General features: G+C 44.5%; 1 protein-coding gene across 3 annotated transcripts in view; it reads right to left on the reverse strand.

The window, feature by feature from the left end:
• Positions 1 to 27,993, reverse strand: part of LYPD6B (LY6/PLAUR domain containing 6B) — a 173,987-nt gene that overhangs the window by 27,404 nt on the left and 118,590 nt on the right. For all 3 annotated transcript variants that reach the window (XM_040645109.1, XM_008686962.2, XM_040645112.1), the window contains one exon: positions 25,792 to 25,869. The gene's annotated coding sequence lies outside the window, so the exon portion shown is untranslated. The remainder of the gene's footprint in view (positions 1 to 25,791; positions 25,870 to 27,993) is intronic.

Genomic DNA, 27,993 nt, shown 5'->3' on the forward strand with positions numbered 1-27,993 from the left:
AAGCGATGGTTCCCTGTGCACTTACAGCAAGGGAGAAACTCCCCCATATTTAGCTGAGTGACCAGCTACATATCTTGCCATGCCTAGGCTAGTTCTCAGGATTTCCATTAGCTTACATGTAATCAAGTGTTAAAAGTTAGTGTAACATTGGGCAAGTCACTTCACTTCCTGGTGCCTCAGTTTCCTCACTGTAAAAAGGAGATAACAAACGATCACGATCTCAAGTGAGTGAGTTAAAATGTCCCAAGCACTTAGAGTAATGTCTGGAAGATAGTATGAACTCAGTAAATATTAGCTACTCATATGTAACCTCTTAGAGCTAGGTTTAAAACTCGCTCTTTAGAGCCAGCCTTCCAGGGCTACCTCCTGAGAAGTTAGAGAACACATCCCCTGTCACCAACGTCCTCAGACTAATTAGCCGTGGTACAAATGGAAATTACTCTCATAACTTCAACTTTACTAGTGTTGAATGATTTACATAATCCTGTAGCTAGGAGGTCCCAGAACTGCATTCCTTTCTTTGGCAAATTTGTACACCTTCCTCCAAAGACCGTATTTGTTCATCACGTCTTATCTGAGAAATGACTTCAGGCTAGGGTTGGGTGGAGAATGCCAATCCCTTTCCCCACCTTCTGTGCAAGGGCTTGAAACCCCAGGGAGCAGCGGAAGACACTGCCCACAGACAAGGGCAGAACCAACTAGCCACCAACTAGCCCTGAGGGGGGCCTGTTTACAAATGAGAGAGCAGTGATGCTAGCAACTAGCCCCTCTGAGCCTCTATTCTCCATCACAAGGGGATACTCAAGCGTCATGCTCCGGAAGTAAACGGAGAAAACTGTCTATAATCAGTAGTGCTTCTCTCTCTCTCCCCCAATGTCTCCTCTTAACACCATCCAAACAGGAGAGCAAAAGAACTGGGACTCTGTTCCCCCAAAGAGACCATCTAGATGAAGTGTTCTCCATAGCCATTTGCCACACTTGAAAGTTTCACCCATTCTTTCCTTCCTTATCCTTTACTCATTTAAAAGGCACATTAATTTCATAAAATAACCCAATTTATACACTCTACCTGGACTAAGTACATTTACTCAGTTATGCAATCAATATTTATGGAGCACCAGCCACGTGCCGGGCATGGCTTGGTTCACAGCCATAGCTTCCGTCCCTAGAACAACGTTCCCGCTCTCCGAGCTCTGGCTGTCCAATGACTTGCTGTTGCTTATCTCCATGTGTCCTCATGCAGGATAACTTCCTTTTCTAAGCTAACATTTACAGAAGGCTTCTGGGTGTCAGGGACCTAATAGCATTAGTTCATTTAATCCTTCCAACGTCCCTGTGAGGTGGGTACTGTTATCCCCACTTTGCAGATGAGGAATTTGAAGTGTAGAAGAGGATCACTAACTTGCCTAAGACCACAAAGGTAGTAAATCATGGATAGAATATAAATTAGGCTGCAATTCCAAACTCCTCCATTTTAATCTCTACACCATAGTGCCTTCATAACTTCTTAAACATAGGGGCGCCTGGGTGGCTCAGTCAGTTAAGCGTCTGCCTTTGGGTCAGGTCATGATCCCAGGGTCCTGGGAAGGGTCCTGGGATTAAGGCCCACGTCAGCTCCTTACTCAGTACGGAGTCGTCTTCTCCCTCTCCCTCTGCCTGCCGCTCCCCCTGCTGGGCTCCCTGTCAAATAAATTTAAAATTAAAAAAAAAAAAAAAAAAACACAAAAAAACCACTTCTTAAACATAGCTTGCTATGATGGATTTCTGGTTTAAAATGCTCTCTTCTGCATTTTCCTTGTTTGGTTTGCTGGGATTCTTCGCTTCTTCTGTACAATACCTTTCTAGCTTCTAGAAAATGATCATTTAAAAGCAATTGTATCAAGTCGTGGGACCATGGCAGAGCAGGCTAAGAAATAACAGCCAATTGTACATAAATATTTTAATATATGCACTGCACTCCATTTAGTGCATTATTCAGATTCTGGGCTTACACAAAAAGGTTTCCAGAACTTAGCAGCTGCTTCCTTTTGTGATGTCAATGATTCTCGCCCAAACAAGACTCAAAGGATCCATTTTCCAAATCAGCTTCTTCAGATTTACACCTGGACATTGATGTCATTCTCCTTTCCTGCCAATCCCAAACTGACTAGGGAGGAGAATTTGAATTCTTTCTCCCTAATTGCTTCTTTCCCTTTTCCCCAAAATTGCACTTTTTTCTTCCCCTAAAACTCCCTAAGCCAAAAGCATAGTCCAGTCAAGTGAGCGTGATTAAGCAAATTAAGAACCGGCTCAGGGAGTCCCTCTAATTGCTCTAATCAGGGGTGCTTTCCCTGGCCCTGCTCGAGGGAGGCCTGGCCAGCCGAGAACATTCACTGCCTGTCAGTCCGTGGTGTGTCAGCAGATGGCAATCACTGCGGCTATTTTTCCAGGTTAATGTGAGATTGAGTTTGGGGCTTTGGACCCTAATTATTCTCCTCAATGATTTCTTTTAATTGGTCTACTGAAAAATGCTTGGCTAATCCCTGAATGCTGCAGAAGCCCATGCAACCATTCAGACCAGGACATCAGATTCTTCAAAAGGGAGACGAGAAAGTGCGTGCAAAGGGAGGTTCCTATCTCCTTCTCTTACCAAATTCAAGCTCCCTGAAGGCAGGAGTCATCTTTCATCACTAGCAATGGGCTTGGTACAGAGCAGGTGTCCAAATGTTTGCTGAATATTGTGAAATGAAGAAAGGAGGTGTGAAAGTCCCATTTCATTTTAAGGAGCATTTTATGAGACAATGGATTTCATAAGAAAAAAATACTCGCACAGGGTATGTGTACTTTATATGCTACACTGAAGTGAGACTGTAGGAGACCCACGGCCGGTGCTCAGTACACACTTCACAGCAAACATCATCTGATTTCTCACCATTAACTCAAAACAGTCAAGGGTTCAAGTCTATATGAGAAAGAGAGGGGCGCCTGGGTGGCGCAGTTGGTAAGCGTCTGCCTTTGGCTCAGGGCGTGATCCCAGCGTTCTGGAATCAAGCCCCACATCAGGCTCCTCCGCTGGGAGCCTGCTTCTTCCTCTCCCACTCCCCTTGTTTGTGTTCCCTCTCTCGCTGGCTGTGTCTCTCTCTCAAATAAATAAATAAAATCTTAAAAAAAAAAAGAAAGAAAGAAAGAAAGAGAGGCTGACATACAGAAAGACCAAACTGACATCCAATCAGGAGCATCCATCAGGAGAAAAGCAGCGGCAAGAATAATCAACATTCTAAAAAGCTTGATTTGCTTATGAACTCCTTCGAGGAAAATTCCAGAACCTCAGGAGTCTCATAGCTAAATAAGGGCTACAAGGTGGTTGTATGTTTAAATATTGCTACCCTGCTTAGGCTTTTGTTTAATTTCCTATAGCTTTTGGCAATGGTAACTCATGAGGGAGAGCTGAGAGAGCTGTCCCAAAGATTCCTGTGGGTCTGGGTTCACTGGGTCCTGCAGACAAATCTAAGAAAATCTGGCGATGTTCTGCAAGCAGCACGGCCACATGATGTAGCCCTCGCTTATCTGGCTTCCTTTTGTGTGGGTAATTACATTGAACACTGGATTGGAAGGGTCATGTTTTGACATCATCGACCCAATTTATTGGGGGGGGGGGTTTCTTAGATGAGAAAGTATTAATCAAACAAACTTTAAAAATGGAAAATGCATACATACATACACACACACACATATATATATACACACAAAAATATATATATTTTTTATTCATTTAATAAGCATTCTTGACACCTACTGTGTACCATATGAGGAACCAGAAATAAAAATTTAAGACATGGTCCATGCCCTAAAGTGCTTTGAATATAGTGATGAAAGCAGTTCATGTACAAACAGCAAACATGTGCCAGTTGCTATGGAAACGATGGATTATGGAATATTACTAACTCTATCACCTTTACTTTTTTTTCAAATATTGAGAGTGTATGTGTAAACGTGGGGGGAGGGGCGGGGGGAGGGAGAGAGAGGGAGAGAGAGAGAGAGAAACTCAAGCAGACTCCCCGCTGAGTGTAAAGCCCAACGCAGGGCTCAATCTCACAACCCTGAGATCACGACCTGAGTGGAAATTACGAGTTGGATGGTTAACAGAGGGTGCCACCCCGGTGCCCCCCACCTTAATTTTTCTAAAATGCTAGTGATTCCTATAGCTTGTAGTAGGAGAGAGACAAGCATATTATTTACACTGAAACCATGCAGGGAGAAACCCAGAAATAAGCAAATCTGAAAAGAACAGATCTACACACATTTAGTTTGGCCAAGCAGAGAAAATGCCTCAGGAAAAACTTTTTTCTTAAAAAAAAAATGCAGCGGGCTGGCTGAGACTTGCCGCAGATATCCCCAGAATTAATGAATGGGTGCAGATGAACACTTAGGTTTGTAACACAGAGCGGGTATCGTGTTGAGGCTCTGTCTCCACAGCCTAAACTAGGAACTGGATAGCCTGGTACTTTGAGGATTTCCAACAAACTTTATAGTTCCCGTGTCCCCAGTCTCGGCTCAGCAATTTCACCTGCCAACGAGTTCAGTTCTTCCAGAAGCATGCAATACCCTAGATAAGTCAAGCTTGGAGGGGGAAAAAATCAAGTTTTACTGATCACCAGCTTAGTCCAAGTTAAACCTCGAGTGTAGTAAGACATAGCCCGCCTGCCCCCACCTGCCCCCTGAGAGTTTATCAGCATGCTCGCCTTATCTTCCTGAAGGCATTCTAGTCCTCTAAAAAAATGGCATCTTTCCCTAGGATTCAAAATGAAATGACTTTCACTTACATGAGGAAGTATTTGCCATCCACTTACTGAGACGCTAAGAGCCCTCATGCCTACAATGAACATAACACCAGAACCGATTATCCGGGAACATATTTGACCAGGAAGAAGCTGGATGCAGAGTCATGCGAGCTGCTAAAACACATCATCTGAAGCCTGCCACGGGCTGTTTTGCCGTTTCAGACAGATGCAGTCTCTTCGGTGGAGCCCAGGGCAGTTCTGGCAGTCCAGGTAGCATCCTCACTCACTGGAACTTTCTCCCCACTCATCGTGAGCATCCAGAGTTTTTAAAAGGCTATGCTGACCAAAGGCTGATGGCCAGACTCATTACAACGGGTCCCAGGACAGACTTCTGCCTCGAGTCAATCTTCAGGACAGTATCTCACCCGGATAACGTATTTAGCCCATTTCTAAGGCCTTCCACCGCCATTTTAAATCCTTAGAATGTCAGTCTTGTTTTGGGAGGATGCCAGAATCCAAGTCTCCTTCTGATCATTAAGTGACCTCTACTGCTAGCACACCAAAAATGGTCAGTTCTTGGAAAATATCGGAGATCAAATTCTATGAAACAAACCCACACGAGCCACCTGATACGTGATCAGCACTGTGAGAACCACTGTAAAGCTGTATCGGAGTTAAATTTTAAATTTAAGGAAACTCTCTGACCTAAAGAACCGGCCAGACTAGATAGCACGCGTGCAACGACTGTAGTGAGTACAGGGCTGAGCTTGCTCAGTACTTAAAACAAGCGCTCTAGGAGGACACGAGACGGCATGACACCACCTCACTACTACGCAAGAACAAAGCCTAAAAGGTGAAGAGTTTTTCATTAGATAAAGTGCATTCACATTTAATTCTTCTTTTGATCCTTACAAATGCATGGTGAGGCAGGCAAGGGAGCTAGTATTTTATGAACCCCATTCCACAGATGAGGAAACTGAGACCCAAAGAGGCTTAGCCAAGGGCGTCTTTGCAAATAAGTGGGAAAATTCCACGATAGTAGTCCTAGCCCTGTTGTGTGATTTTGTTTCCACACCACGCTGCCTACCTTGCTGAGTACCATGGGAGGGAGAAGAGGGAGCATGGAAGGCCCTGAAGGCTGAGCTATAGAGGATATAGGAAGGCAACAAAAAGGATGAAGGATTTTTATGGGGAAAGGAAGAGCGAGAGATGGGCAAAGAGCATGACCACAGGCTTGGAGGCAGAGACTGGGGAGAGAATGACTTGCTGAAATGGAATTACATTAGAACAAAGTGGGAAATAGGGTTTGAGAGGAAATTAAATAATCACAGAACTTTCAGAAAGTCGGTATCAGGAGCCGAGTTTTGGTCTTTCAAACAATGGGGCTATTTTTTGAAGGAGACAGACATGATAAATACAGAGGTTAAGAAAGGTGATATGGAGGGGCGCCTGGGTGGCACAGCGGTTAAGCATCTGCCTTCGGCTCAGGGCGTGATCCTGGTGTTCTGGGATCGAGCCCCACATCAGGCTCTTCTGCTATGAGCCTGCTTCTTCCTCTCCCACTCCCCCTGCTTGTGTTCCCTCTCTCGCTGGCTGTCTCTATCTCTGTCAAATAAATAAATAAAATCTTAAAAAAAAAAAAAAAAAGAAAGGTGATATGGTATTTGTATAGCAGAGGGTTAGAGAGGTGGGAGGTGGGGGGCAAAGAGTCTGGGTTTCTGGAATCCAGGAGAGGGTGGCAAAGGGCCGCCAGAGTTCGGAAATGTTGAGGTGGATACGCCTTCCAGAATTCATCACCCACATTCGTTTGCACATCATTGAACAAAAGCAAAGCTAAAAATACTCAGGTTATAAGGAACAGGGCATATAAAAGAGAAGAATGATTGGTGCTTTCAAATTTATGATGAATTAAACCATTTTAGGTGGGTTGACTTAAAATTTGTAAAATACACTGTCTTCAGGATTGACAAAGGTAAAATCACCTGCATTTTTAGGGCTTCTATTAGTGCGACTTTCTGCATTCTGTTAGCAAGTGGGCTGGAGATGGCCCACAGGCCTGTTGGGGTTCCAACAGATGAAGCGGACTTAAGTGGGGTAGGAAGAATTCTGGGTTCCTCACCCACACTTAAATGAGAATAGGTCAGACTCTGCAAAATTGCTTTTATTAGGATAGATCACAATACTTCATGTGGGTAAAAGTTCCCATAGATTAAAACATCTGAAAAGCCACTGATCTAGTCTAATTTCAGCCCAGAGGAGGAAGCAGAAAAAGGCCCATGCAGTGCCTTTTCCAAAGTCACAGGTCAAGGGAGGCCACCCGAGGGGCATTTTTGGACAGCAAAGGAAACAATCAACAAAATGAAAAGGCAACCTATGGAATGGGAGAAAACATTTGCAAACCAATGTCTGCTAAGGGATTAATATCCAAAATATATAAGCAACTCCTACAACTCTAGCAAAACCTCAAATACTCCAATCAAGAAAGTGGATCATTGGGGAAATACAAATCAAAACCATAATGAGATATCACCCCACACCTGCTAGAACGGCTTTCATGAAAAAGACAAGAGACAACTAGCATCGCGAGAATGTGGAGAAAAGGGAACCCTTGTGCACTGTCAGTGGGAAGGTACATTGGCTCAGCCACCATGGAAAACAGTATGGAGGTTCCTCAAAAAATTAAAAATAGAACTTCCATAGGATCTAGTAATTCTACTTCTGGGAATGTATTCAAAAGAAATGAAATCATTTTCTTGAAGAGGTATTTGCACTCCTACATTTATTGCAGCATTATTCACCACAGCCAAGATATAAGGAAACGAACAAAGTGTCCATCAATGGATGAATGAATTAAAAAAAAAATGTGGTGGGGCGCCTGGGTAGCGCAGTCGTTAAAGCGTCTGCCTTCGGCTCAGGGCGTGATCCCGGCGTTATGGGATCGAGCCCCACATCAGGCTCCTCCGCTATGAGCCTGCTTCTTCCTCTCCCACTCCCCTGCTGTGTTCTCTCTCTCACTGGCTGTCTCTCTGTCACATAAATAAATAAAATCTTTAAAAAAAAAAAGTGGTTTTCTTGGTATATATGCATAGAATATTATTCACCCATTAAAAAAGAAATCCTGCTCTTTGTGACAACATGAATGGAAGTGGAGGGATTCTCGTAAGTGAAATAAGCCAGAAACAGAGACAAATCCTGTATGCTATCACTGATACGTGCAGCCTAAAAAAGTCAAAATAACAGAACCAGAGAGTAGAATGGTGGTTGCCGGGAGAGGGCAGGGGAAGGAGGGGACATGTAGAGGAAATGGGGAGATGCTGGTGCAAGGGCACAAACTTCCAGCGATAAGAGAAATAAGTTCTGGACTGTAATGTAGAGCGTGATGACCAGAGGTGACCATACTGTAGTGCATACTTAAAAATGGCTAAGAGTACATTTTACCTGTTTTGCCCAAGAAAAGGTAACAATGTAAGGTCACAATGGAGGGCTTAACTGACCGGACTGTGGTCATCACCTCACAATGGATGCAAATATCACATCATCACATCCACGTCGTACACCTTAACACGATTTTGTCAATTTTACACACAATTACGTTTGTCGATCTGACCTCAATAAAGCTGGGGGTGTGGGGAAAGAATAGGGGCAACTGAGGACTCAGCATACAAAACTCATTTTGTGGCCTTTGACATGCAGGCTTCCCTCCACGCCCTTTGCTGTGCTTGTGGCAGAGCTGATCCCCGATGCCCGAAGCAGGCCAGCACAGGCAGCGAGGGCGGTGATGGGGACACGTGGGGACACACACGGCCCGGCTGGGCCAGAGCAGCAGGAGCGGTGCAGGTGCACACCAGGAGCTTGTTCCCATGGGAACAACGAATGAAAGTTCCAGGGAGGGTCTGTTTAATAACTTTTCTCCAATTCATTCATGTTTCCATATTTGCTTATTTCGCCTTTTCCTTCCCTTTAGTCCCTTTTTGAAGACTATCTAAAGCCAGCCCCCCCAACCCCACAACAAAAAAACAACGCCCCCCCAAAAAAAAGCCACCTTAAGAAAAGGGATGTGTGTGCCCTAAGGAAGAGCAAGAACTACTGCCCATTTGGAATTTCCACTGTTACCAAAGAATTACAACCCAGCAGCAGAGAATCGTTAAATTCGCTGATTTCGCCTATACAACAGCATATAGCATTGTACCCATTCCTGCACTGCCCGCTGAATCAGGACGTTTAGAGGGAGAAGGCCCAGCAAAGCCCCTAGTAAATCTGTCTTTTTGTATTCTAATCATAAAAAGTATTCCCCTCACTTTCTCACACGGCGCCTAACGTCACCTTAACAGTGTTTATCAAGACAGACAAAGTGTCTTCACCAAAGCTTGAGCATTTCTCTTCTCTGACAGCACACACTGATTAAATCTTCCCAGAGAAAACTTAGGCAGACCAGAATCCACCTTCTTGTCAGGTACAAAGAGACGGACTTTACAATTCTGGTATGTCCTTGCCTTCTCTCTCTCTCTCTCTCTTTTTTTAAATTATATTAGTCACCATACGGTTCTTCGTTAGTTTTTGATGCAGTGTTCCATGATTCATTGTTTGCGTACAACACCCAGTGCTCCATGCAATATATGCCCTCCTTAATAGCCATCACCAGACTAACCCACCCCCCCACCTCACTCCCATCTGAAACCCTCAGTTTCCCAGAGTCCACAGTCTTTCATGGTTCGTCTCCCCCTCTGATTTCTGCCCCTTTCATTTTTCCCTTTCTTCTCCTGATGTTCTCCATGCTATTCTTTATGTTCCACATAAAAGTGAAACCATATGATAATTGTCTTTCTCTGCTTGACTTATTTCACTAAGCGTAATCCCCTCCAGTTCCATCCATGTCAATGCAAATTGTGGGTATTCATCCTTTCTGATGGCTGAGTAATATTCCACTGCATATATGGACCACATCTTCTTTATCCATTCGTCTGCTAAAGGGCAACTCGGCTCCTTCCACAGTTTGGCTGTAGTGGACATTGCTGCTATGAACACTGGGGTCCCTCCTTTTCACTACCTCTGTATCTTTGGGGTAAATACCCAGTACTGCGATTGCTGGATCATAGGGTAGCTCTATTTTTAACTTTCTGAGGAACCTCCATACTGTTTTCCAAAGTGGCTGTACCAACTTGCACTCCCACCAACAGAGCAATCTACCCTTTCTTTTTTTTTTTTTTTTAAAGATTTTATTTATTTATTTGACAGAGACAGCCAGCGAGAGAGGGAACACAGCAGGGGGAGTGGGAGAGGAAGAAGCAGGCTCAAAGCGGAGGAGCCCGATGTGGGGCTCGATCCCATAACGCCGGGATCACGCCCTGAGCCGAAGGCAGACGCTTTTAACGACTGCGCTACCCAGGCGCCCCGCAATCTACACTTTCAACGCTATTCCGATTAAAATACCAATGGCATTTTTCAAAGAGGTGGAGCAAACAATCCTAAAATGTGTATAGAACCAGAAAAGACCCTGAATTGCCAAGGAAATTTTGAAAACAAAACAAAATGAAACAAAGCTGGGGGCATGATGCTGCCTGATTTCAAGCTACACTACAAAGCTGTGACCACAAAGACAGCATGGTACCGGCACAAAAACAGACACACAGATCAATGGAATAGAATAGAGAGCCCAGATATGGACCCTCAACTCTATGGTCAACTAACCTTCAACAAAACAGGAAAAAATATCCAACGGAAAAAAGACAGTCTCATCAAGAAATGGTGGTGGGAGAATTGGACAGCTATATACAGAAGAATGAAACTCTTGTGTATGGTATAAGAGAAAATGACTATTCTCTTATACCATACACAAAGATAAATTCTAAATGGATGAAAGACTTCAGTGTGAGACAGGAATCCATCAAAATCCTAAAGGAGAACATAGGCAGTAACCTCTTCGATATCAGCCACAGAAACTTCTTTCAAGACACATCCCCAAAGGCAAGGGAGACAAAAGCAAAAATGAACTTTTGGGACTCCATCAAGATAAAAAGCTTCTGCACAGCAAAGGAAACAGTCAACAAAACAAAGAAGCAACCCAGGGAATGGGAGAAGATATTTTCAAATGACATTACAGAGAAAGGGCTGGTATCCAAGATCTATAAAGAACTTCTCAAATTCAAAACCCAAAAAATAAATAATCAAGTCAAAAAATGGGCAAAAGACATGAACAGACACTTCTCCAAAGAAGACATGAATGGCTAACAGACACATGAAAAAATGTTCAACATCATTAGCCATCAGGGAAATACAAATCAAAACCACATTGAGATACCACCTTACACCAGTTAGAATGACAAAAATTAGTAAGGCAGGAAACAAATGTTGGAGAGGATGTGGAGGAAGGGGAACCACCCTCTCTCATTTTCTTATTGTCGAGAAAAATAAAAGGGATAGAATTGGGGGCACCAGGGTGGCTCAGTCAGTTAAGCATCCAACTCTTGATTTCGATTCAGGTCTTGCTCTCAGGGTCTCGAGTTCAAGCCCCACGTTGGGCTCCGCACTGGGTGTGGGGCCTACTTAAAAAAAGTGATAGAATTTTGTAGAAAATACTTACTGAAGACATAGCTGTTTCCATTTTAACTTGGGTTGAACGATCGCTTACCAGTTTTGTGCATTACCTAAAAGAACCCCTAAAATAACTATACTACTGATTGTAAATTTAGGAAAACTGGAGTGAACACTGATGTTATACAAACCAACAGTGCCAGATGAGCCTTTCCTCACAGGACCATTTCAGGGTGGAGGATCCCGAGGGGATTGTGACTTTGCTTGCAATGACATTAGTGGCAAGAGACCTTTCCAAAACGGGCTATAAGTTATGAATTAACAAGAGCTCTCTGTGAACTGATTAATTCCTCCATATTCAGAATGCCCACTTTTAAAAAAATAAATAACAAATCAAAATGACCTTTCCAGCACTCACCAACACAGCAAACAGAAACAGATCCCAGTTGGATATCTGGGGGAGAATGATGTCTGTGGCATATGTGCTGATCTGCGCTATAGAGCCTGTATTTTTCTGGTCACCCTGTCAAAAATATAAAATCTCCTTAATATATATGATGCAGCTCTTGTGCTTCGTGAACAATTCACCACGAGAGCTCCGGATCGGACAATACATGTAGTTATCGGCATGGTCAGCTCACGGAGAGTTACTGAGACGGGCGGACTTGGTAACACACCTCCTGGTGCCTTTGAAAGTCATCTGCATAATTGCAGAGCTTTCTCACCCCCGCTGAAGACCCATAATTGTGCCAGGACCAAGTAAGGCTCTCCGAACCCCAGTCCGGTGACCGGAGGCACAAATCTCCCTTTCAATTATTCCTGAATGACGGCACTTGAGCATCCATCGGGAAAGGGAAGCAGGTCCCCCGCATGCACCTCTCTCTCTCTCTCTCTCACCTGCCACTAGTCAGTGATTCTGAAATCACCAGGCACAGCTGGAATTCTCTTTCCTGACCTCCAAACTTGGGTATTTACAAACCCGCTAATGAAGAAACCACCATCTCCCGACCACTGGATAGCCAGACAAGAATGAACAATGACAGATGTACACTTTTATTCTAGAGTTGGACAAGAAAAGTAATTTTGCTTCCCACTGAGCTTTAAAGGGCTGCCTTTCATCCCACTGGGGAAGGTGCGAAGCTTGCCTCGTGCTGACTGGCCTGGCCTCTGATGGATTTATTGACAAGACCTACCAGCTACAGGAAGCACAGGGATATACCCTTTGTCCAGAAAGAAGAATGTACACCATCGACGGGCTTCTGGGACCTCATAAAACAGTCATTGGGCTTAGAAGATCATGTCTACAATGTATTCGTATCAGGAGGAAAGCATTAAAGGCATTTCTCAAGTTTAAAGGAAAACAACATTTCAAAAGCAAGGTGAGCTAGCCGCCAGTGTCTGAAGTTAGTGGGGACGCGGAGTCTTTAACTTTAACAGACTCTGCTGCGTGAACAGGGGTTAGCGTCTGAATGGCTTCCTCACGTATGTTGCCTGTCATGGGCTAAAGAACAGGACATAGAGGGAGCACTGTTTAGTCTCATTTGAGAAGGGCAGGAGAGGGTAAAATGATAGGAAACAGAGTTAATTTTGCACTGAGCTCTAGATCACAGCGGTGACAAGACGCTGTCTTTATCCTATTTTACAATTTCAATAAGGCTCCGACATTCTACACAGCGATAAAGAACAACGAGCCACTGCTTTTACGCTGCATTCTACATTAAAAGGCTGTGCTGGGAGCCTAATTGCTTCTCAGCCAGAGTTATTTAAATCCCTAGCCCCCAGTAGAACACAAGACATTCTCGACGTGTAGTGTGTTGGATTTAACTGGAGTCAGGGAACCCTTGTTCAGATCCTGAGCTTAGGTTCTCATCACCCCTGGTAGAAATGGATTAACTTGAGCAAGTCACTGAACTTCTTAAAGCCTCTGTGTCCTGATCTGTCAATCAGGACAGCATAATTTAAATTTCAGGGCTGTGGGTGAGAAGTCAACGATAAGAAACAGTGAGAAGAGAATTAACTATAAAGTATGTTTCACAATGCCTGGCCTATAGTAAGTGCTCGATAAATGCTAGTTCCCTTCCAGTTTTTTCCACTTTTGATGGAGGCAAAGAAACTCTTGGAGGGGGGCGCCTGGGTGGCTCAGTCATTAAGCGTCTGCCTTCAGCTCAGGTCATGATCCCAGGGTCCTGGGATCGAGCCCCACATGGGGCTCCCTGCTCAGCGGGAAGCCTGCTTCTCCCCTCTCCCACTCCCCCTGCTGGTGTTCCCTCTCTCACTGTGTCTCTCTCTGTCCAATAAATAAAGTCTTAAAAAGAAAAAGAAAGAATGAAAGAAAGAAAGAAAGAAAGAAAGACTAACTCTTGGAGGAAGGAAAGAGTGCCGGGTAGTGGAAGAAGCTGACACCGTCTGAGCTTTCTCGCGGCTGGGGTGGCAGATTTAGCCGAACCACACTACCAGTCCTCTGAACAGGCTCTGTGTACCACCTGCTGAAGTCTCTCATTGCAGGGAAGGCACAATGAAGTGCCAGACAAGCGAGAGATTTGTTCGGAGCATTAGCCATCTATCCCAACCCCTTGTGGATCCCACGGCAAAGCTTCCGGCGACGGACGACTCCCAAAATGTCCGCCCTCTAAGCCAAAAAGCAATGCACGAGCTGTTTCATTGCCCTTGGTCAGTCACATCTGTTTACCATAGAAAAGGCAACATGACAGACTCCCCAAAAATGAGGTGAAAAGGAGTAAGAGAAAGGAGGAAATGGCCAGATGAAGAACAGCTAAGGTACCCAGTTACAACAAACATCTCTTTCCTGCCAGGACACCAAAAACAGGAGCCCAGCCAGCTTTGCAAGCTGCTATCTTAGCCAGTTGGCTACATATTTGATGGAAACAGAGGTCCAACAATAGAAAAACAAAATCTCTTTCCCACCAAATGGGGAGTGGTCGGAAATGCATGTGAAGAAAAGTGTTGTCGCGGGGTCGCAGATTTATTCTCTCCACATGGCATGGAATGCTTTTACACAGCTCCCACACTTTGGGGCTGTTTCTCTAACTACCAACGCTGCCAATTCCACCTGCGATCTAAAAACCGGCTGTACGTTTGCTTCCTCGTCTCTCCACATGTAATAACGGAAACACCATTTTTCATGCTCCAGAAAAATGCAAACACAGCTCAACGGATCCACTTCAAATCTTCCCAAACAGTTCAACTGAGGATGAAAGCAGAGGAGACATTGCAGAGTGAAGATGGCTGGACGTCTGCAGGCATGGGGGGGAAGTGTGCCTAGAGGGAAGTCTCTTTGTAGTAGAGCTGTTGTCGGCTTAAAGCGTAGGTGCTACCCTAATTTTACAGTCTGTCAGATATGCGTCTTATAGGATGGCATGTGACATCTTTTAGGGTCATCCCAGTACTGCCTTCTGTACAATCCAGGGGTTGGCTGTCATGCTAAGACGTAAGTGGCTGTCAGACAAGTCCTGTCAATGGCCTCCAGTCACCTGATTAGCCTGAATGCCCCTCCAAAGACAAACATCAGACATAGTTTGGAAGTCTGTGAATCTAATAGCTACGGTAAGAGCAAAAAATCAGCAGTTAATATAACCAAGCACAAGCCACAGGTCTGGGAGTCCACAGGTTAGGGTGGCAGACAGGGGCCTAGGAATACGAGGGTCTAGGATCGAGGCACCGACCACTTATCAATGCAAGCCTTATTCCTTTCCTTGAATGCTTTTCTATTGTTTGTAAAACTAATCATCAGTTCCTTGAAGGATCCTTGACAGTAAGGATGCTGAAGTCCCTTTCAATTCTCTGGTCCTTGCTGAAGCTGGGGGGAAGGGACCAGAGGGGCAGGAGACAGATAGCTCAGACCACTCAGTTGCACCTCTAAACTCAACACCCTCCTATGCTGTGTCAGCTCAGACTGGAAACTGCTTCCCACAGAAGAGCTCTGCCCCCTATGAATCCACACGTGGTCCAGTTGCTTTTGTGGCTCATGTGACTGGTCTGAGTGTCCTGCTGCTGACACCTTAATGTCAGGACCCATATGCAAAAGGAGGCAGAAATAAGGGGAAAGAGTAGAAAAGCTGAGCCTGCCAGCTATAAAGCAGGGAGCTGGGGTGCAGACCAGCGATTCAGAATGGAGAGGGGTAATCACAGTGCTGTGGGCGCTCACACACTTCATTGGTTTTTATTGTCGATCTGGGAAAGAAACCACAGAGCAAATTTCAGTAGTAGAGAATTTCCTTCTTAAACCAGCACAACCACCACTTCACCACCAATGGCTCCAATGTTCTCATACCTCTCAACAGCAGAGAGTAGCTCCGAAAAAAATATTTTTTCCTATTCAAAACCTTTCCCTGCAATTCACGTGTTACTGCAAACGTGTGGCCTTTCTTGAGTCCCCCTTTTCCCCATCCCCGGTTCCCCAGACACAACAAGAAGCTTGAGGATATACAACCTCCCAGAAAAACAAAAAAATCCGAGGCGTGGGGGCGAGGCTTCACATAAGAAATGAGAAAAACAAGATTCCTATCCTTGAGTTATAAAAACTGAAAGGTACGGGGAATTTTATAGACCCAGAAAGTGATGAAATGAAGAGAAAGACATCAAGTCTACCCAAAAGGTGATAAAATATTTTATTTGTTTTTTGGTTGTGAAAAAGAAATAAATCATTAAGATGACTGTCAGAATGCCTCAAGGAGAAGGGCATCAACTAGGACTTGGCTATAAATGTTGTAGAGAGTAATAAAAGAGTTGGGCTTGTTTCCTTAGCACTGGTCTGGCTGAGCCTTCCTGTTGCAACACAGGAATCAGGGGCAATGGTACAAGTCCGAAGGCCACAGGGCATGCATATGCATTATTGCCTTTCCAGGCGGCCCCGACCAAGGATCCCCGAGCAGCTGCTCCCCACCTCTGCTCGGGTTCCCACTGAACACAGACACTACGGGACATGTTGTCAAATGCCAGGGCTTCAGGGTCACAATTTGCTTTATTCTCGTGACGACTGATTACTTCATATATACATGCTTATAAAACAGGGGAGGGGGTCGGGCAGGGGCCTGTCCTTATTTTTCTTGCTCCTAGGAATTCAGGATGAAGCAGCTCAGTCTAAGGGGCCTTGGATTAATTCTGATATTGTTTAATGATGCATTTCAAGTGCCTGAAAGGCAGAGAAAGGTGACAGAGTAGCTGTTATAAAAGCAACTGTTGATTTTATTTAAACCCCAGAAGGATTAGTTAAGAATTTGTAAAAGAGGTAGGATTTTCAGCTACCTCACAGACTTGCATTCAGCCTTTTTCCTTGAATATTTTCTTTCTCTCTTCTGTATGTCAAGCGATCCTGTAAGCATGTGATGGCTCGACTAAGTCTTGAAAGTTAAGACTCAAAACTAGGTTTCTCTCGCTCTCCCATGAATATATATATTAGGAACTCAGAAATGAACTGAACTTCGGAAGGAACTGGAAGTAAGCACATGTCAGTCAGTGGTCATCTCCACAACTACCCACACATCCGCGTGGGCTCGGGGACATTCAGTATCATGTTCGTCATCCAAAGCACATCAACAGGACCCAAGAGCAGAGCCGAGAACACTGACACAGTAGGGAACAGTTAGGACCTGTAAAATGGAAATGACTCTAGCTGCCTTGCAGGGGTACCCGTCTAGATGGCGCACGTCTTCTTAAGTGTCGAGGTGCTCTCCCCACCATCACAAGGACAAGGCCTTAAGGTGGCTTGACTGAGATCACCACTGAACACTCCATGATCAACCTGCAGCACTACTAAGAAGGAACAGGCAAAAAAAGGTGCTCCCAAATCACCGTTTTCAGAGCCCTATCTTTACACTTTAGATCCACACCAGGCAGGCTGGAGATCCAGTAACTCACAGAATGATTCTACACTGACCATTAGGATGGCCACTTTTGACCATATCGAACCAGTCAAGGTCTCAAATAGAGACACGGCTGCCAACCTGCACCTGTGAAGTATTTTTCCAGAATGCTACATGACTCTATGTCCAAGGTACGTTTATGTAACTAATATTACTAAACAGCTACCTGGGCCCTGGAGTCCACTGCCTGAAGATTCTTATTCATCTGGAACCAATACGAGCCAGGCTGCATGACTCAGGGGAATGGTAATGATGGGGATGAGTAATCGTTCTCTTGAAGTCACTAGTTAGGATAAAGGCAGTTGTTCATTACCTGACAGGACAGGTTTCTCAGGCCGCCCCAAAAAAGAACAAATAAATCAATGTCACTTTCCTCCCTAAGATCTTAAAACTCTATTTAAAGTCTGTATTTCAGCTCACAGCTCAAGGAAAGCTACCCACAGAATTATCCATCTGGCCTCTCCCTTACCAAGGAGCTAGGGTAGAGGTGGCAGAGAGGACATTTGTAACCTTTGTGGAGAAAAGTCCTATAGAAACACCACCTGGCTCTGTGCTCTTGGTCACTGCCTTGGTTATTTTAGGAATCCTTCCTATAAAACTAATACGATGCCTTATTCTAACAGGGTGAATACACACACTGACACCCAACCGCCTCTAGCATGGCCGTTCATTTGAAAGACCGGAAAACGGAAAATCTGTCCCTTTCGGAGTATAACCAATCTCAGGAGTAAATCCATAAGTGCATCAGGGATTCTCATTGCCTAATTAATCTGCATCTCCCCAGTATTTTCTATGTTGCATTACTCTAATTTACCCTTTGGGGAGAGAGATGTTAAAATACAGTTACTTGCAACTAGAAGAGAAGTAAGTCCTGGGGAGCCAATGCAATGCACAGTAGAGCGAATATAGACAGTATCATATTATAATCAAACTTGCTAAAAGGCTAAATCTTAATCCAACCACTGAAAAGAAATGGTAATTATGTGACACGATAGAGATGCTATCGCTACAATGGTGATATTACAATATATAAATGCATCAACCTGTTGTGTACCTTCAATTTATACAATGTTTATGTCAAATATATTTCAATAAAAAAATAAAAATATGATTTATTCCAAAGGAAATGCTAATAAAGAAAAACAAAAAATAAAGTTATTTAATAGATGGTCGGTCACTATCTACATTATTCCCTCATTTTAGAGTTCCTTTGGATAACAGCTAAATAGGTTTATACTCTGTGTCATTTTGGTAATAATCTGATTGAATGTATTGCTGAGGCTACAAAGAAAACTTAAGCAAAAAGGCTTGACCACACACCGGATCAGAGTATACCCTGAAGGTTAATAGCGGGAGAGAAGCAAGGCGCCTGTCGAGCCCCCACCGCAGGTAAGGTCATTGTCCCCACGCCTTGATTCATCCTCCAGCTAGTGGCGCCACACTGGGCGGCTCGTGCAGATCTGCTGCATTGGAGTAACCACCTTTCTTAGCCCTTTTCTTAGCAGTTATCCATATTTGGAAAAGGGGGGGAACCTGGCTCACAAGTAGACGGGACTCGATGTTCACAGGATAAATATGGAAAGTGATTCTGGTGAAAACAGGAGAATCATGCATGGCTTGCCATGTTTAGACATGGAGGAAGTTTTCATGTCTATTCTAGAAAGACTTCTTGAAGATGAAATTTCAAGAGCTGCTTCAGATTACATTTGAAAAGCCATGCTTTAGTTGGATTGCTAATAACAACCTTTCGAGAAAAAGCCACTGAGGATGGTAAGAAAGTTGTTGATGTGCCTGGGGCCATGGGTTAGAAGCTTAGGGACACACGTGCAAGTGGGTAACCATGCATTCTGACCATTTGAAATGCCTTCTTCAGCTCATACTTCCTCGCCAAGAGCCAGCCTAGAGCAAAGTCCTTTCTTCTTCTTCTTTTTTTTAAACTCCTTTTCTGTGTTTACTATTAAGCAATCCTCTTCACTGCTAGGGAGGAAAAAAAAAAAGGAGGGGCTCACACCAACTTGCAGGTATTGTCTTCCTACAACACTGGTCATAAAATCAATGCGGAAGACAAGGAAACCCAGCAATCCTAGGGTGAGTCAAAACTGCAGTGGATTCAGGTAAACACCAGGGCTGAAATGGCCTCTGTGGGGATAAGGTGACTCAACCCCCCTTCAGGAACCACGCGGACTTTTGCAGGCACTCAAGGCCCCTGTGGTGAACCAGTTTTCAAGGTTCCTCTCACACCACGGGCGCAGAAGGCCCAGCTGCCTCTCACCACGTCCTCCGTCCCCCACGCTCACATCCTACTCCTGGGCACCGCCAGTCCCCCAGCATAGGCAATGTTTGCCAGAGCCAAAGGAAAACTACTGTTCGTCAACCAAGCCTACCGAAAAACAAAAGTGCAGGCTTTGGTAGACCTGGCTGGCCAAACGGGTGGGAGCTAAAGGGGTACTGGTCTGCTGGCCAGATCCATCCCAGGAAGCAATTAAGTTTATAGCCAGGAAAAAACAGCCCCAGAGGCCTTGGAAACAAAAGAAGCTTCCTGCCTGTGTTCTGTTCACTCACTCTGTCATAAAGGCAGGCTCAACGATTCAGCTGCAAAGGCACACAGTAAGGCACTGTTTCGTGAATGTCTGCTGTAGAGACCTGCCTGTCAGGTTTTCATTTCTACGCTAGGGGATAAACTGTCCCAGCTGGTTCAAATCAGAAAAAAAGCAAGCAAGCATCCAAAAAGGAACAAGTACTCAACGCAGCACAGGATTATAAACTCCTGAAGACTAGCCGAAGGAAGAGATTATAAAGGTAACAGTTTCCACCGGTATGAGGAAAGCATTGCTAGGATTTCTTGCTTGACAATCGAGAGATCTGGCCTTCCGGGAAGTTCCTGGTGTGGGAAGGGGAGGGCAGCCAGCAGCAGCCTCTCCCTCGTCCCTACCCCATGTTCTGCCCTACCTGGTGGGGCTGTACCTGTTTCGACTGCCCATATTCCAGCTTAGATTCTAGCTGGAATCCATCTTAGGGCGAACATGGAGTTTCTCACATACGCAGAAGTTGTGGCAAATACCCCCAGCAAGCAGATCATCCGTGATGCTAACCTGAGTCTGAGTAGGAGGACGAGGACCTCAGAAGGAGGAGGCTACTTGCGGAGCCCAGAGGCAGCAATGAGATTTGATGGAGAGAAGATGCTAGATGGTTAGAATAACTGCCCTCAGGTCTTAGACTAGGAGTCTCTGCCCCATTCTAGTGCTAACTGCGTGTCCTTGCCCCTAAACGTGTTCCACAGCTGTCAGACTAAGGAAGGGGCCATGGGCCACATCATCCATGGTGACAAGGGTAACCTTATAAACATTAGTGAAATTTGTCACTTTCCTTACGCCACCTGGGACTGCCTGGAGACTGGACTGAATGTAGTACCACAAATACTATATAAAAGCAGCTGTGAGCCCACCCTTTCCCTGCAGTCATCGTTAAGCAAGAAGCTAAATCCATTCTTTTCTTTTGAGCTTAGGCTCTCTGATTACCTGAAGCCAAGAATAAGAGACTACCTGAAAGGCTAGGGAGAACATAATTAAATATTCTCATTCTTCAAACATCTCCCCAGAAAATGAGCAGACACCATGACACCATGACCATGACCATTACCAGACACCTCCACACATACACACTCAGACTTACTCTCTGGTCCAAGGGATCACCAGTGTCTTTATTATCTCCAGTTAGGGTCTCCTACAATGTAACCAGATCCATTTTTGGCCACCTGGGTATACCCAGAAAGGCTGTGTCCTTCTCCAAAGAGCCAATCCCCCTGCCTCTAGAAAAATTATGTGGTCCAAGAGAGAACTCTGCTATGAGTCAGGAAGATTTCACTTCCATTAACCTGAGAAGCACTTGGGATTAATGCTGACTCTGGAGCCACTCAGCCTGGGTGGAATCCCAGTTCCACCACTTAGTAGCTTTACGGCATTGGTGGAAGTTACTTAACCTCTCTGTGCCTTGGTTTTCTCACCTATAAAATGCGGATAAAAACACTACTTATTCATAAGACTGTGTAATGACCAAGTGTGTTATGACCTGTAAAGGACTTAAAACAGTGCTTGGCATTAGTAAGAACAATATTAACATTTGCTGCTATTATTGCTATCTTTATTATTATTATTATTATTATTATTATTATTATTATATTCTTGAGCATGTTACACAGCAGACCTCCACTTCCCAGAACTCTCTCAGATGGGCTGACAATACCATCCCTGCTCCAGGATGGTTTAAGACAAAATGATTATAATATAAACTAATTTCAGATTGCTTTTGTATCAAAGTTAAGAACCTAGGATAAATTTTACATGGCCATGAATTCTTTGCAGCTATTCCATTAGGAGGTGAAGTCTATTTTCACCTCCCTCACAGGCAGCAGCTGAGTATGGCGGTGTGGGGGACCCCAGGCAAGACCAGCAGAGCCCCGCCCAAATTGCTGACCCGCAGAATCATGAGCAAATAAAATGGTTGTTGTTTTGAGCCACTGAGTTTCTGGTGGTTTCTTATTATGCAATAGATAACTGATACAGAGCCCCAGACAAATGAGGCTTTATTACCAACAGCATATCCAACACAAACATACATAGGAAACCAGGCCACTTGTCTGTCTGTCAGCAGGCTTGCCAACTACCACATGGTACTGCCAAGCTCTCATCCCGCCCACCTAGGGCCACTAAGGCCACCACAGTCAGCCTATTAACTTGGGAAAACCTAAGGCTGACTAATAATCAAATCTGGGGAGACAGAGGCAAGCTTTCTGTGCCAAGGTAGGTGCCAAATTAGGTCTTTGCGGAGGGGGGTGGTTTGGAAATAGGATTTTGTTCCTTTTAGTCCATGATACAATCCGAGGCCCAAAGTGGCAAGACTTGGCTTCCTTGGAAGTAGCTTTATACCATGTGTCCTAAATATTGCACAATGAAGTAGGCAGATGCCTTCAAGGCAGGAGCAAACCAATTCAAGGTCCGCGTTACCAAGTGAGAATCAGGGAGGGCCAGCCAGAACCAACCATGTGATCCCCGTGGTCCAGCTACGTGGCTCCAAGAAAGCAGGGAGCCCAGAACATCTTCATTTTTTTCTGTTGGTCACAGCAAGAGAATGATTACATTCCAAGCTTTGATTTTGCTGTGACCTAAGCAAAAACCTCTCTCTCAACCCACAACACAAAGGAAAAAAATACCAAGTTCCATAGATCAGTATTCTATCATCTGTAACAGGTGGGAAGAATGGATAATCAACTTTGTAGGAAAATCACTCTAAAATACATTATGAGAAACTTTGGAAGCTTAAGTTCCTGTCTGTTAAAAGCAAAGCCATCTAAATGAAAATGACATGAAAACCATCTTATTAATCTGATAAGCTGGGTGATCCCTAGTGCTAAAGGTTCTTAGGTGAAGACCAGCAGCATTCGTCTGTCCATGTTATTTGTTTAGTCATCCCATATTTGTTGAGCACATACTTTGTGCCATATAGCATTGTGGGTGTCTAGGCATGAGAAAGTTGGGGCGGGGGGAAGAAAGCAAAGGAATAAAGATAGTAACGTTTACATAAAAGTAGTCAAGACATTTCATGTTCCAAGAGCTTACAGGTCTGGTCATCTTGAAAAACAAAATTCCCTTCTTGAAGCAAGTCAGAGTAACCCAGCTGAGCCCAACCCAAAGTGCTGCATCAATTGGAACTGATTAGGTTATAAACTAAGAGGGTTCAGAAAACTCCCGTTTTCAGGGAATTACAGAGCTAACTAGATATAACTGGTCCACCCAGATGAAGACGCTAAAATGGAATAATTTACCCAAGGACTCAACAACTGGTTTCAAAGCAGAGCCAAATCTGGGTCTTCTGGGCTCCAGGCCAGCAGAACTTCCATCAACCCCATGGAGACCCCTCTCAGGATACAAGGTGTTTACAATGCGAGGGGGCTTAAACACCCCAGAATTCCAACCCATCTGGCAGTAGACAGACGCTGACCATCCAATACAGTGAGCAGAAACTCTGCACTTGGGGCGCCTGGGTGGCTCACTCGGTTAGGCCTCCAACTCTTGATTTCAGCACAGGTCAGAATCTCAGGGTTATGAGATCAAGCTCTGCATTTGGGGGAGGTGTAGTCTCCAGAGAGTCTCTCTCCCTCTGCCCCTCCCCTAACACATGCACACACGCACATGCACTCTCTCTCTCTGAAATAAATAAATAAATCTTTAAAAAAAAAAAACACAAAAAAACAAAAAACAACTCTGCCCTCATCACATGGGAGCAATTCAAGGATACGACTTCTTGTGGAATAAACTTAAGAGCCCTCTAACCATATACGCTTGAGTGCTCAAGCAGCCATTAAAACAGGCTTATAAGACAAAGGCACAAGAAAATACTTATGTTAGATTTAAATTTCAAAACTTAAATATGTAGTAACTATGTGAACACACTACACAACGGTAAAAATAGTAGCAAAACACACTAACGTGTTCATGACTATGAAGTTGGCAGTTTTTAACACTCGGTAAGTTTCAGTCTTCATTCTTTCTGCTGTTCCCCACAGGCCAAATATTCTTTAACATTCTTGAACTACTTATATATTTTTTAATGTTTTGGCTATCTCGATGCAGGAAAGACACAATGTCAATGGTGGTCAGACGGCAAAGGGCATGTGCGCAGGGACAAGCGTGAAAGTCAAGTGGAGGGCCAGCCCAGCATATCTGCACGTGAGTCAAAGCCTCGCCATGCGTGGCCCCTGTTCTGTGCTGTTCAGTCAGTCATATTCTGCCACTTTTGGCTTGGCTGATTTGCCAGCTTTGGGCAACTTACCTACTTTCTTTAAACCTCAGTTTCCTTGGAGTACCTGGCTGGCTCAGTCGGTAAAGCGTCTAACTCTTGATTTTGGCTCAGGTTCTAATCTCAGGGTTGAGAGATCGAGCCCCTCATTGGGCTCTGTGCTCACTGGGGAGTCTGCCTAAGAGTCTTTCCCTCTGCCCCTGCCCCGCTTTTGCACACCTGCATGCACACGTACGCACTCTCTCTCTCAAACAAATCAAATTAAACCTCAGTTTCCTCAACCCTAAAAGGTGGACAGGAATAGGACCTTCTTCATAGGAATGCCATGCAGATCGAGAATAATGCAAACAAAATGTTTAGTCTAGTGCCTGGCAGGAAGTAGGAGCCAGCAAATGCTAGTTGTCATGAGGATGGTGATAGAGATGGCTAATACCACAGTTATTATTTTTTATTGCCATTGTTATCATCATTATTATGATTATCAGTATTAGGATGTTCCTAGCACTGTGTTTAACACTGTAACTAAAAAGGCATTAAGTTTCCTTGCTTTGGAAGATAGCCCAATGCTCTCCACGCATCTCATTGCTGGACCGTCTCTTCTCTGATCTCCGTACTCTCTGGGTTTCTTAATAATAGACTCTTCAGTTGAAGTAACAGCTTGCACACCACCCAATATGCCTGGAGGGAAGTGGTGATAACATACAGATTCCTACTTGTTTTCTTGGGCCTAATTAGGAGAACACAATGTCATCCTTTAAAAAAAAAAAAAAAAGGCAAGCAGTAAACCATCTCAGTAGATATTCCACAGAACTCTGCTTTGTGCTTGAAACTTGTAATTATCTTGAACAAACATGGGTGCTAATAATTCTATCTGCTCTTTCAACAAGAAACAAGAAGATTTCTGGCTCCATCAGCTCACAATCTCAGACAACTTCCTTTGGAGGCTGCCTCTCTCACCCATTAGATGCAAGGTGGGAGGTCTGTTTGCAAAGCAGAGGGCTTCTGGGCCAGGAGCCAAGAGCCCACACCAGGAGGAAGACTCCTCAGCAGACCACGTTCAGGTTCCTGAGGCCTTAAAAAAAGACATTCCCCAGCCGTGGCAGCCTGACCAGAGAAAACCAGACCTCAGATTCAGTTTTTTCACTGAGAAAATAGAGACGGGTCCGACAACTGAATGTGGTCCACATGGGTATTAAGCATCACATCGAAAACGGGAAAGGCCACATGAAGTAAAAAGCAGTCATCGGTAAAACGTACAACTTTAAACATGCCCAAATAGATGCCGTTATCTCTTCTCTGGTGGAGGAACACTTTCATCCTATTTTGGATCAGGAAAAATTTTCTAATCCTTAACACTTAAATGTCCCATAATTACAAATGCTCAATAATAAGTGCATGCACTTCCTAAGTAGACTTCGCAATGTGTTTCCTTTGATCTAGACACTTCTGAGCATCATTCCCTATCCCCCACATAGTCCTGCCCTGTCGCTGGGATAGTAACTCTGGAACGTTCTCTTGTAACTGACCAAATTAGTGTATTATGTGGGAAACAGAGCATTCTTTCAACCACTAATCATTCCCTGGGCATGGGGACTTCCTCCTTGGGTTCACCAGAAATAGGACTCAGGCCGAAATCTGCCTGCCAAACCCCAGGACCACAGCGAGCAGCACATGGTTAGGATGGGCTAGAAATTCTGGCAAATCACCCAGGAGACAGGCAGAGGACAGAGTCCCAAGATTTCCAGAGTCTGCCCGGATCCCTGGTCACCCAACCCAGAGCTCCCAAACGAAAAGCCAAAGTCCGTCATCGCTTCCATCCTTACCTCAAGAGAGAGCGCGGTGGTCAGGCTCCTCTCTCCGACTGACCGTGACGAGGTCTCTGCCCACACAAAGTAACCAGCCTACCAAAGATAAAAAGATAAGGTAAGAACGACTGCGGGCGAGGAGTTACATTCCTCAACAACGGGAATGTCTTCTAACGAAAAGCAGGTCTGCGGATGTTTGAAGACCTTTCAGACGACAACAGCAGCAACATAATCAATTGAACAAAATCAAAAGCGTGAAATCCCTGGAATCAAGTCAGGTGGGGCCGTTCAAGCTGCAGAGAGCGAGCTAACGTTTTATGAACACACACCTGGGGCCCGTCGAATTGGGAATGGTAATAATTGGTGAGGTCATATACCTCAGCGCACCCCTCGACAAAAACGGCTGCTTACCAAGGAGCGGGCAGAGCTCTGTGTAACACTTACATCTACCAGGGTAAGCTGGCAGGTCAGGGCATCGCACATTCACACACTCAACACGTCCGCACACAATGAGCACTCTATGCCGTGTAACTAACCCTGCTTTGGAAGACAGCCCTACCAGCTGATGAAACGATGACAACATGAGACCTGAACTGAGATGAGGGGATGGGAGGGAAATGCAACCTTCTTCAACATGCACTCAAAGCAGCACATGGGAAAGACCACAATGAGGGCCCATTTTAAGGAAATTCTATTGTTTATTTATAGCCCTAATCTGTGATGGTTCATTTTGTGCTTAATCAACTTGGCTGGGCTCTGGTGCCTGGTTGTTTGGTCAAACAGAGGTCTAGATATTGTTGTAGAGGTATTTTTTAGTTGTGATTAACATTTAAATCAGTAGACTTTGAGTAAAGCAGGTTATCCCTCACATCGTGCGTGGGCCTCATCCCACCAGCTGAAGCCTTATCATATGGTTCTCTCATCTATGGAACATAAGAAGTAGGAAGATCGGTAGGAGAAGAAAGGGATAAAGAAAGGGGGGGAGTCAGAAGGGGGAACGAAGCATGAGAGACTGTGGACTCTGAGAAACAAACTGAGGGCTTCGGAGGGGAGGGGGGTGGGGGAATGGGATAGGCTGGTGATGGGTAGTAAGGAGGGCACGTATTGCATGGTGCACTAGGCATTATACGCAACTAATGAATCATCGAACTTTACATCAAAAACCAGGGATGTACTGTATGGTGACTAACATAGTAAAAAAATATTATTATAAAAAAAAAGAGAGAGAGAGAAAAGGCTGAGGTTCCCTTAGGAAGAGGGAATTCTGTCCCAGTGGAGGTTTTGGACTCAAGGCTGTGATATCAACTCTTTGCTTGGTCTCCAGCCTGCTGGCCTGCCCTGTAAATTTTAGACTTCCAGCCTCCATAATCACAGGATGCACTTATTTAAAATCGATCAATCTCTAGCTGTTGATCCATCACTAGACACACACACACACACACACACACCCTATTGGTAGGGATTATCTGGAGAACCCTAATACCATCTAACTTCAAGAAAGAATGCATTAACTTATAAAATATGTATACGATGTGAAAAAGACAACACAAAAAAGAGGCTAGAGCATGAGGACTAGTCCACAGAAATGTATTCTGTAAGCTATTAAACTATTACTTGATGTGGTTCACAAATTAGGTTCTGAGCAAACTAGTGGCCAAAGCCACAAAAAGGCACAATCACACTGACTCTAAGATAAAGGACAATGTACACACTTCAAGAGTGTTAGCTTTTCCTTGTTAAGAAATTTCTCCCAAGGTGTTAACCTTCCTTCCTTGGGTAAATTCTTATAGTGTCCTTTATCATGCACACTGAAGGGTCAGGAGGGAAAGCAATTGATTAGAAGTGCCCCCAACTATCTATAGTAGGGAGTCTGCTGTAATGCTTCTCCAGCATCCCTCAGTGGGAGAGAGAATGCCAGAGCACAAGTCACTGGAGTGATTTAGCAGGGCCAAAAAGAAGCCCAAGCACATAGCACTCTGATCTGCTCGATCCAGGGATAAAAATTAGAATTTCTGAAACAATGAATGAAGCCTATATCCTTTGAGATATTTCCCAGAAATAGTATTTCTCCCAGCGAAATGCTGGGTGGGAAGTAGGCTATACTGTCTGGGGTTATGGTCCCTGGTCATTGCCTGGAGTGAAGGTTTTCTCTATTGCTGATCGGGGGGCCGGAACCACAGCAAAACTTACCTCAGGTTTGTAAGTTCAGGTAATATATGT

Source organism: Ursus maritimus, unplaced genomic scaffold (assembly GCF_017311325.1).
Source record: "Ursus maritimus isolate PB19 unplaced genomic scaffold, ASM1731132v1 scaffold_1, whole genome shotgun sequence".
NCBI lineage: Eukaryota > Metazoa > Chordata > Mammalia > Carnivora > Ursidae > Ursus > Ursus maritimus.